Source organism: Tympanuchus pallidicinctus, unplaced genomic scaffold, assembly GCF_026119805.1.
Source record: "Tympanuchus pallidicinctus isolate F22 unplaced genomic scaffold, pur_lepc_1.0 scaffold15, whole genome shotgun sequence".
In the NCBI taxonomy this organism is placed as follows: Eukaryota; Metazoa; Chordata; class Aves; order Galliformes; family Phasianidae; genus Tympanuchus; species Tympanuchus pallidicinctus.
The window spans coordinates 15046744-15056353 of record NW_026294669.1 but is presented as its reverse complement, the minus strand read 5'-3'; positions in this window follow the sequence as shown (position 1 = coordinate 15056353).

Sequence of the window (9610 nt, the reverse complement as noted above, 5' to 3'; positions counted from 1 at the left end):
GTCTACACAGGACACGCAGGGGGCTGTGCACATAGAAGCCAGGATTCCAAATGCCCAGCAGGCAAGCAGCTGTTGGGAAAAGCAGCCAGGAAGGGAAGGGGAGGAGAAGCCTCATTGGTTCGGATGTGGAAAGTAGGAGCAGCGCTGCTTGCAGGGCAGCTGAAGCTCTCACTGCTGACCACAGCTGCCCCATGCCCGGTCCAGGATCAGCCGTCAGGAAAAATCCCCGCTAATTGGAAAGAGCACAGAGGATGGCAATAGTAGAGCAGTGACAGAGGCTGCAGGCAGCGGGGTCTGGGCGAGAGTGGAGGCAGGAACACTGCAGCCTCAGACCGTACGAATGCTGTGAGTGCAGCAGGAGGAGCTTTGCAGGGTATTGGGCAGTTGGAGCTGAGCAGGGTGCCCCTTGGCTGGCCCTGACCCACAGCAATGTGTGCGTGGGACCGATCCTGCCTGCTGCCCTCAAGCACCGTGGTGATGATTCATCCCCTCTGAGACACAGCCACTGTCCTTTTCTATTCTCAGGCCAATCTGGGAGAGATTTGTTTGTGATTTTCCTGCCTTGCTGCCCAGCCTACAGATTGATTATTGGCTGTGCCCCCTCCATCCGGACAGACTGTGATGCAAAGGCACTAGTGAGGGTCCCCCTGTCCTCTCCCCAGCTGCCAGCACCAGTCCTGGCCATAAGAGGCAGTGGGACTGGAGCCGGAGCTGGATGCAGCCCTGCGCTCAAAGGGAGCGACTGTAGGATAATCATTAATTTTGATGTAATTGGAAGAAACGTGGCTGCAAAGCTGCAGTGCCAGTTGGATCCTTCCTGTGCTCCCGTGCCCGCTTGATGGGTGGAGTGAGCAGTGAGTGCCTCAGCTGTGGGGAGATGTGGCATGACAGGGTGTCTGGTCCCGTTATAGGAGTGGGACTGGGCATGGTCAACGCCCCCCACACGTTGGGTGTCAATCCCCTGTTCCCAGCCATGGGTGGCATCTGCCAGGGACAGCACTTGCATCCATAATGCAACACCCCGTCACTGCACTGACCCTGTCTGCATAAAAAACCCTATTAAACACAATACCTTATTAAACGCTTTACCCCAACAAAGTGCAATACCTTAATTAATGCAACACCCCAATTAAGGACAGCACTCCCATTCAATTTATTCCTTCATTAAGCGCAAAACCTCAATTACAACATCTCTTTTGTAAGCTGAGTGCAGGAGTTCTTGCAAGGTGCCCTGGACACCTTTTGCTGCCTCCTGCAAAACAGCACCGGGATGCCACAGCTTTTGGGTCCTGGCTTTGGGGACGCACCGAAGGGCTTCGGTAGGGACTGAGGGCCTGATTTGGGTGGACAGGCAGGAAAATGTCTGCCCGTGGCTCTGCAGCCATGCATGTGCCCGGTGCAGGGTGCCACAGGCTTGTTGGAGAAAGCTCCGTCACGGTGAGAATGCTGGGGCCAGCACTGAGCGGGGACCGCCCCATTGCCGTCCCCACACAGCACCTCTGTCCCCCCCAGCCACTTGTCACCTGCCTTGTGGTTTATAAAACTTTAAAGCTAATGGTGTAATAAAAGCCAATAATGATATTGCAGCTGCACCGGGGCACCCTGGGATGAATACATTACGGGAGCTGCGGCAGTTGCGCACGGAGGGCAGCAGCGGGGCTGGGAGGTGGTCCAGCAGTGCCGCTCAGCGCCGGGATGCTGTCCTGGAACGAGCCGCTGGGCAGCCTCCGGTGCCGGGCGTACGTCCTCGTCCTCCAGCCGCTGGACACGGCTGCCGCTCCGTCAGAGCTGCGTGGGCACAGCTGGCACAGCTGTGAGGCACCTCGTACCCACGGGCCGTCCCCGGAGCCGTATGACGGCAAAGGGGCACAGCACAGCTGTGCGCAGGGAGGGCGAGAGCCTAAGCGTCCCTGTTCAGCACGACCGTCCCTACAGGGGGAGCAGGAGGACGGTGGGCACGGCGGGGCTGGAGCCGCACGGAGCCCATTGCTCTGGTCCCTGGGCATGTCTGCGAAGCGATGCGCCCCAGCAGGGCTGGTACCCGCAGGACACACTCCTCCTGCTCACCCCCACCTCGGGGCCGTGGGGAGCTGGGGGAGTATGCCCAGCCAGCAGAGCGTGAGGAGCGGCTCTTCATGCTCCGTGAGACATTGCTCAGCTGCTCCTTCGCGCATGGCTGCGCCGGCGGGCCCTGCCCTGTGTGCCCTACAGCCACCAGGACCGTGACATTGTCATCGGGATAGTGGGCAGCACCCCTGGACAGCGGGCAGGAGGAGCACTGGAGTGCTGCCCACTGCCCTACCAGCAGCTCCTGCCTCCTGCTCATCTGTCCTAAAACAACAGAGCTATAAACTGCCTTGACGCGGCATTACGGCTGAGATTTTAAATGCACCCAAGTCAGGAATTCAAAGTTATGGGTCCCCGAGCAGCCATAGCTCAGCCACATGGTGCCCATTATGGCCCTGCGCGTGCACAGCCGCCGCGCCACGGGCAAGGGGCAGAGTTACCATGGGAACCATTGCTTCTGATTCCCTGACATCTGTGTGATTAAAGCCTCAACCTCCGTGCCATGGCCCGACCAATGCAGCGAGGGCACCCCCATGTCCTACGGGCCACCAGGAGCCGTGTGTCCTTATCTCTTCTTGCCCAGAGGGATGGCTGCGAGCTCAGCACCCCACAGCACACAGCCCTCTCCAGCTCTCTTTGTGGTTATGGGCACCCACATCCTCCTCTGTGCTATAACCTGGGCACCAAACATGGGGTGCACTGCAGGCACCGAGTGCCATGCTGCACTGTGCCTTCAGCATGGGGTGCAAACAGAAGCATCAGCACACTGCAGACAGCAGCAGCACGAGCATCGGTCATGCTGAAATGCCAAATGGAACAGGCACTGGGCACACCTGGAACACAGCACTGCCTGCGGAGATGGCTGAGCGCTCGGCAAACAGGAAAACCACAGCTGGCAATGCCGCTGAAGGCATTTCAGCAGCTGCCACCCAGCACTTTAGACACAGGGTTAGCGCTGTGCAAATAACAAACATGCCACAGGTAGTAAGTGCTGAGCACTCTGCAATTACCAGCCATCCCTGGGTATCGTGCGCCGCACACACCATGACCACAAACGCGCTGCAGGCACCAATTTGATGCAGAGGAGCCTGATAACCTGCATGCAGCCAAGGCAGGGCACTGAGTGCTGCAAACAGCCGTACAGTGTGCCAGCTCGGGGTGCTGGCCCCATGGGTGTGTGTCCCTGCCTATCCCCATGGGAGTGACAGCCATGCAGCAGGGCTGCCGGTGCGACGCGTGCTGGTGCGCTCAGGGCCTGTTATTTCATTTTCACTTGTCCCATCCCATTAGCACAGCTGTCTGCCACCAGAGAAGGGAAAATTGATGCTAAACGGGATATCAATTTATCATGGAGTGTGTCACCCGCCGCACGGCTCTGCCAGCCGAGCTGCGGAGACGCGCTGCAGCAGCCAAGCAGCACCTGTAATTAACAGCTCGTCAGTCTCCCCGGCACAACGCAGCACAGCCCGGGCACCCTCCGGTGGGTGCAATAGAGGGAATCCCAGCAGGGCTCCCAGATGGGCACCAGGCGGCAGCGTCACTCCCATGCCCACCCCAGTGCCAGGAGGTTGGTACATGGGCACAGCAGGATCACAGGATGGGAATGTCCCCATCTCCATACCATCTCCACTGGCACCATGCTGCTGCCCCTGTGAGGCAGAGCTGTAACTCACGGCATGTCGGTGCCCAGTGAGTAACGAGCCAGGAGCCCAGCTCCTGGACGTGAGTTACGGCCGCTGCCTGCGCACAGTGAGACATCAATCCCAGCAGGCGGCTCGGGTGGGAACGGAGCATCCATCGTGCCGGGGAGTTGGGATGGCCCATCAGTCCTGGGCAGCAGGGAGCGGGCACAGCTGGTGGGCAGCAGCTGAGGACAGCCCCATCCACATGCCATGGCCCCAGTGCACCCCAAAACAGCAGAATCGGCGCCAGCCATCCTGCAGAGCCCTGGCTGTGCTCTGCTTTGATGTTAAACACTCAGAGATGAAATGTGTGCCCTGGGGCTGGGCACCTCGCAGCGGCCGGCCGGCCAGCCTCTGGCTGCGGAGCCGTGCCAGCGCCAGGGCCGATAATTGGATGCATGTTTCTTCCAATGAGTTTGTATCATTTTTATGTAAATTTGACATTTTCCTGATGTTCTGTAATGTGCACAAAGCAAGTGCCGCTCCTGCCGTCGGCAAAGCCTATTTCCTTCCTGTCTGAAGTGCTGTGTTGATTTAAGGGCCTGCTAATACACGCAGCCCCCTCCCCCCCTCCCCCCCCCGCACACATGCACGTGGGCGCACGTGTCCCTTCTGCACCGATCCGTCTCCATCAGCATGATGGGCAGCACCCAGCACCCAGCCCCACGCCCACCACCCTGACCGATAGCCCCTTCTGCAGGGGCAGTGCCCTGCACCACAGGACACCAGGTTGGCAGTGGAATGGCCCCGTGGGCTCTGTGCGTCCCATCTACTGCTTGCATGCCCCATGTCAGCACGGTCCCATCCCTGGGGACACTTTCTGGGGTGCACCATTCCCAGCCTTCTTGCACCATGGAATTTTCCCCAGCTCCATCTCTGGAGCAGGCGAGCGGGTTTCAAAGGCAGCGCTGCTATTTAAAGCCCTTATTGTTCACGTCCTTGACACCGGCAGCTACATCCTGCTGTCGCTCGATGCGAGCGCATCCCGGCCCGGCCAGCCAGAGGAAGGCAGCTAATGAAGAGCCAGCGCAAAGCCGCCTCTCTTTGTCCTGATCACAAAGCAGCTCCCAAACAGTCCCCGCCAGTTATTTATAGCTCCCTTCCCCGGGGCACGCCGGGAGTTTCCTGCAGACAGACACAATCCTGGCATTGCTGTGCTGTCCCGGGTGCCCGGGAAGTGCTTGCAGCTGCCCCATGCCCATGTGACCCCATTCAGGGCTGCTCTCTCAGGGCTGCAGCCAGATGGGTGCTTTGCTCCGGCTGAGGCACGGAGAGAGGCATCCCCAGCCCCGGGAGCACATCTGGTGCATCATCTCCTGTACCCCTTGAGGCATGGTGATATGCAGTGGAGGTCTGGGTCTCTCCATGCAGCACCAAATCACAGCCACGCAATGAAAGATGGGTGCTCTACTGTGCCATGGCATCATTTACAGCCCTGTGGTACCTGATGTGCCTGGCATGGTGATTTATCCGGAAGCCATTGAGGAGCACGTGGTACAGGGAGGAGGATGTGATGGGGATGCGCCTGGGGGCAGCGCCCCTGTGCCATTCATCCCCAAATCCACCAAGAAGTGGTGCTCATTCCTCTGCTGTTCTGGCCACCGGTCTCTCCTCGGCTCCTCGGGATCACCCCTCGGTGAGCAGGGCTGTGGTTTTGTGAAATATGGCCCCTATAAATCCCACTGGGTGCGAGCCATAACTCTCAATATATTTTCAAATATAGTTCAATTATTTTTCCCATATATCATGGGGAAATTGCATCGGCGAGTGGCGGCGCTAAGCAGGGAGCGCGTGGCGGGGCGGTGTTAATAGGATTGTGCATGGTATTATGCATGAGGTCGTTCAGGACACAGTGGGGAACCTCGCGTGCTCCAGAGAGACGGGAAGGAATAAATCAGGCTATTAGCCCAGCACCTTGGTCAGGTCTGCGGGGGATTAATCTCTGCAGCGTGCAGGGATCCGAATGGAAACACTGATGGGCATACTGAGGACTCGATGCACACCTCCACTGAAGCACCAGGAGCAGCATCATGGACCCCAAAGTGGGTCCCCAGAGGACACCCCATGTTGGCACTTAATGTCTTGGGGCCTCTCCTGGAGAAGCCTCAACCTTGTGCTTGTGGAAGGGCCTCCTTATTCCCCCTGTGCTGCATTGGGATGGGTGCTGTGGCTGTTCCTGCCGTGCTTTGCCCTACAGCAAGTGCTTGGCCAGCAGGACCCAGGGAGCAGCCACAGCCTTCAGGATGGGCGCATGTAATCAGCCAGGACAGGCACATTTCTGTGTGTTTGCCATGAATATTTATGCAATTTGTGCAGAGCCATTGTGCCTGGTGCAGTGATGTAGCCCAGCCTGCAAGGAGCAGGAGGACCTGGTGGCATCTGTCCATGGCACTGGTATTTTGGGATGCATGGAATCACTCCAGAAGCCACCAGCACCTATTTGGAGCAATATACTGGTTTTCTGGTGCTTGGCAGGGTGGGATAAAGCCATGATTTGGTGACAAACCACTGTGTGCCCAGTGAGCAGCAAGCATCCACGATTCACATCTCCCTGCCCATCCTTCTTCTCCTCATTCCTAGTCATACATTCACCCCCCATGTATGATGGCAGGGGTTCCCAAGCTGGAGGTTGCTGTTCTGGACCCCTGCCAGAGGGTGTCCAGGCTGGGATGGAGCTGCTGGCCCTGCTGTGAGGACATGGGTGCCCCTATGGTGCTGGCAGACCTGGATCAAGCAGTGAGTGCAGGTGAGGTTTACAGTAACGGGAAAAACAAATTATTAATCATGAGAGCAGCCCCAGCCGGGCTGTCAGGGCCGCATGGGCTCATGAATATTCAGCATCGGGCTGAGCACTAAATCTCATTTAAATGTCAGGGACCATTAGGCAGACAGGGAGGGGGCTGGGATGGCAGCTCCCCACTCAGTGCCCAGCCCCGCACAGCTAGCAGGACAGTTCCAATGGGACACAGCCACCAGGACTGGGGACCTGGCACTTCATGGCTTCATGGCTGGCAGATAGGCGCCCTGAGCCCAGTGCCCAGGCTCACTTTGGGGTGCCTGAGACCCCTGGGCACACTGAGCACCCAAAGCATCTTCTGGGTGCTGATGGCTGCTGGAAACTTGCACCGAGGACCCAGCAAGCCCGGTGCCTATGGTGGCAGTAGGGGGAGCGTGCCTGGGCTGCCTCCCTCTGCGCTGGCACTCACGCGCTCTCCAGCTCAGCAGGGGCCTGGCAATTACATGGATACGTTTAAGCTCTTAATCCTACTGAAGATTATTCCAAGGTCGGGGCGCCAGGCAGGTCCCCACGCTGCCAGGCTGTGGTGCATCCCTGCTGCCATCTGCCGGGGTGGGACACCGGCACCATGGTGCCTAGCAGCTCCCCCTACACCCGGGCCATGAGCCCATGGGCATCCCCAAAGGATCTTCTGGCATGGGAGCCCAGTATGGGTAAGCCCTGGCTCTGCCACGATGGGGCATCCCATGGCCTGTGCTGAAGGTGTGGACAGCAAGGGGCTGTTCCATGCATGCCAAATAGAGAATACACATCCAAGAGGCGGAGGAGACACCCAGGTTGTCTGGGATTCCCCTCCCTGAAATGGATCTGCTGCTTTCCCCACACAACATGTGTCCCCTTGTTTCCATGCTGCCCAGCCACCCTTCAGCAGGGCCATCATGCACAAAGGCACAATGCCAATGCAGCCCCGTTCCTGCTCTGCACACACCCTGCGGCACTGCCTGCTCCCCAAACCGCCGCATCTCCTCCTGCTGCCAGTTGGGGAGGGTAAAAAAAAAATATATTAATGATTATTACGAAGAGCTAAAGCGGAATTGCAAATGTTATTTCTCCGGTAGATGGATGATAGCGGGGTGGATGATAGATAGCTGGATGGATGGATCGCTCTCCCTCCAAGCTGTAACCCCCTTCCAATCGCTCCCTCCGGAGTGCTGCTGTCACCTTGTCTCTGCTCAGAAGGGCTTTTACTGGCTCACTGGGGGATGCACGAGAACAGGTTATTAATACACGGAGAGGGGGATGGAATCCATTTGACTTGAAAATAGCTGAGAAACTGAGCTGCACTTTTAAAATCTGCTTTTAATCAGAAGGAAAAGAAGAGAAGTTTGAACAATTAGGGAGTAATGAAGAGCTTTGGAAAAAAAAAAAGAAAACGCTCTCTGAAGATGAGCTAAGATTTTTACAGCACTTTGAGAATTTAAAGAGCTACGCTGGTATCGAGCAAAATGATACAAACACTCCATGTGATAATTGCACATGATGGTACCAGCAGTCAGAGTTGCAGCCTGGGTGTCCAGGTGACGAGGAGGGCAGGAACCCCAGTGTGTGTCTGGGGGGGAAGCGGAGTGGTGGGGAGCCGTGCTGCCGGCTCACGCCAGGCACGGGGAGAGCTGAGAGCCACTGGCACGTTCAGGAGGCCATGCTGGCAAATTTGGAGCTGGGAAGCCAGGGATGCTGGGGGTGGAGCAGGGATTGCTGATAGCACATCTCTGGAAAATCGTCAATGTCACTCAGCCCACACTCAGCCCAATGCCAGGTCCTGGGGAAGCCCTGGGCTGCCCCATGTGCCCGCGGCTGTGCCCTGCCGGTGGATGCCAAGGGCCCGTGACGGGAGCCGAGCGCGGGGGCTGCGCAGCCGCTCGCAGCAGCAGCTGGGTAATTTTCATGCTAAGTGAAAAGTAAAGTGCACAGACTCTTTATTAGAGCGAGCACGGTGCGGGGAACAATGAAGGCAGTGATGATCGTTAACTTTCTAATCGGAGGAGAAAAGTCCTCAATGCAATTTTTATGGTAATAACATCGACACTAAAGATAATTGCTCCCCGCGTCGCGCTTAGCGCTGGGAAACTGTTTGGGAAAAAAACATTAATTTGCAGGAACTGAGCCAAAGTTTCCTTAAGGCAGCTGTTCCTGGTGCCACCCTACCCCCAGCCTTGCCCAATGGCCAACCTTGTGTCCCACAGTGCCGCAGGGCTGTACTGGAACCCAAGCATCCCGCCGCACCGCAGCGGTGATGGAAAATGGTGATGGAGAATCGTTGGGGTGACAATGCACTGGCGCTGCGGTATGGGGGTGTGAGGCTGCCCCATAGGTGGAGAGGGATGGGAGCCAGCGCTCCCTGGGGAATAATAAGCGCAGGAGGAATTACAGCCAGGTGACATTTTAACGAGCCGGCGTCCTGCGCAGCATTAATATTCCATGGGCTGCAACTCCCCAGCGGGCGTTTGAGAGATGAAAAAAAAAAATATTAAAAAAAAAAAGTCCCTGAGCCCGGTGAAATCAAATAAATAAATCTCTGCCTGAGCGCGGCGTCTCCCCCGCCCCTGCGCTGTGATTTCCCCTGTGATCCCATAACGCACAGCAAGCAATCGGCATGGCTCCCAGCGCGGCAGCGCGGTGATTTATCCCGGGCGAGAGCGGGGGCCCGGGGATGATGCATGGGGCAGGGGCAAAGGTGGCAGCAGGGGGAGGCGGGAGAGCATGGAACGCACACGGGGCTACCACTCAATCCTAAATTAATTGTAATATTTGACAAATCAGATGTACTTAGGTGATCCGTGGTCCATGCGAGGGAGATTGATGAGAGGTTTGGGCTGTCAGATGCCACTGGTGTTCACCGCTGACCAACAACTGTGGCTCCAGCACAGATCGCCCTCCAAGAGGTGGAAGCAGCCCCTGTGTCCAAGTGCTGGTTGGAGTGATTGCAGCAAGAAAAGCACCCCATCCTCTGTATCCTGGCTCCTTGGGATGATTTTGTGATAGAGGCTTGGTCTGCCCTTGCTCTGCACCAGGGTTCTCCCTCCCCATGTTCATGCAATGCCACCCCGAGGTGGCACACAGCTCT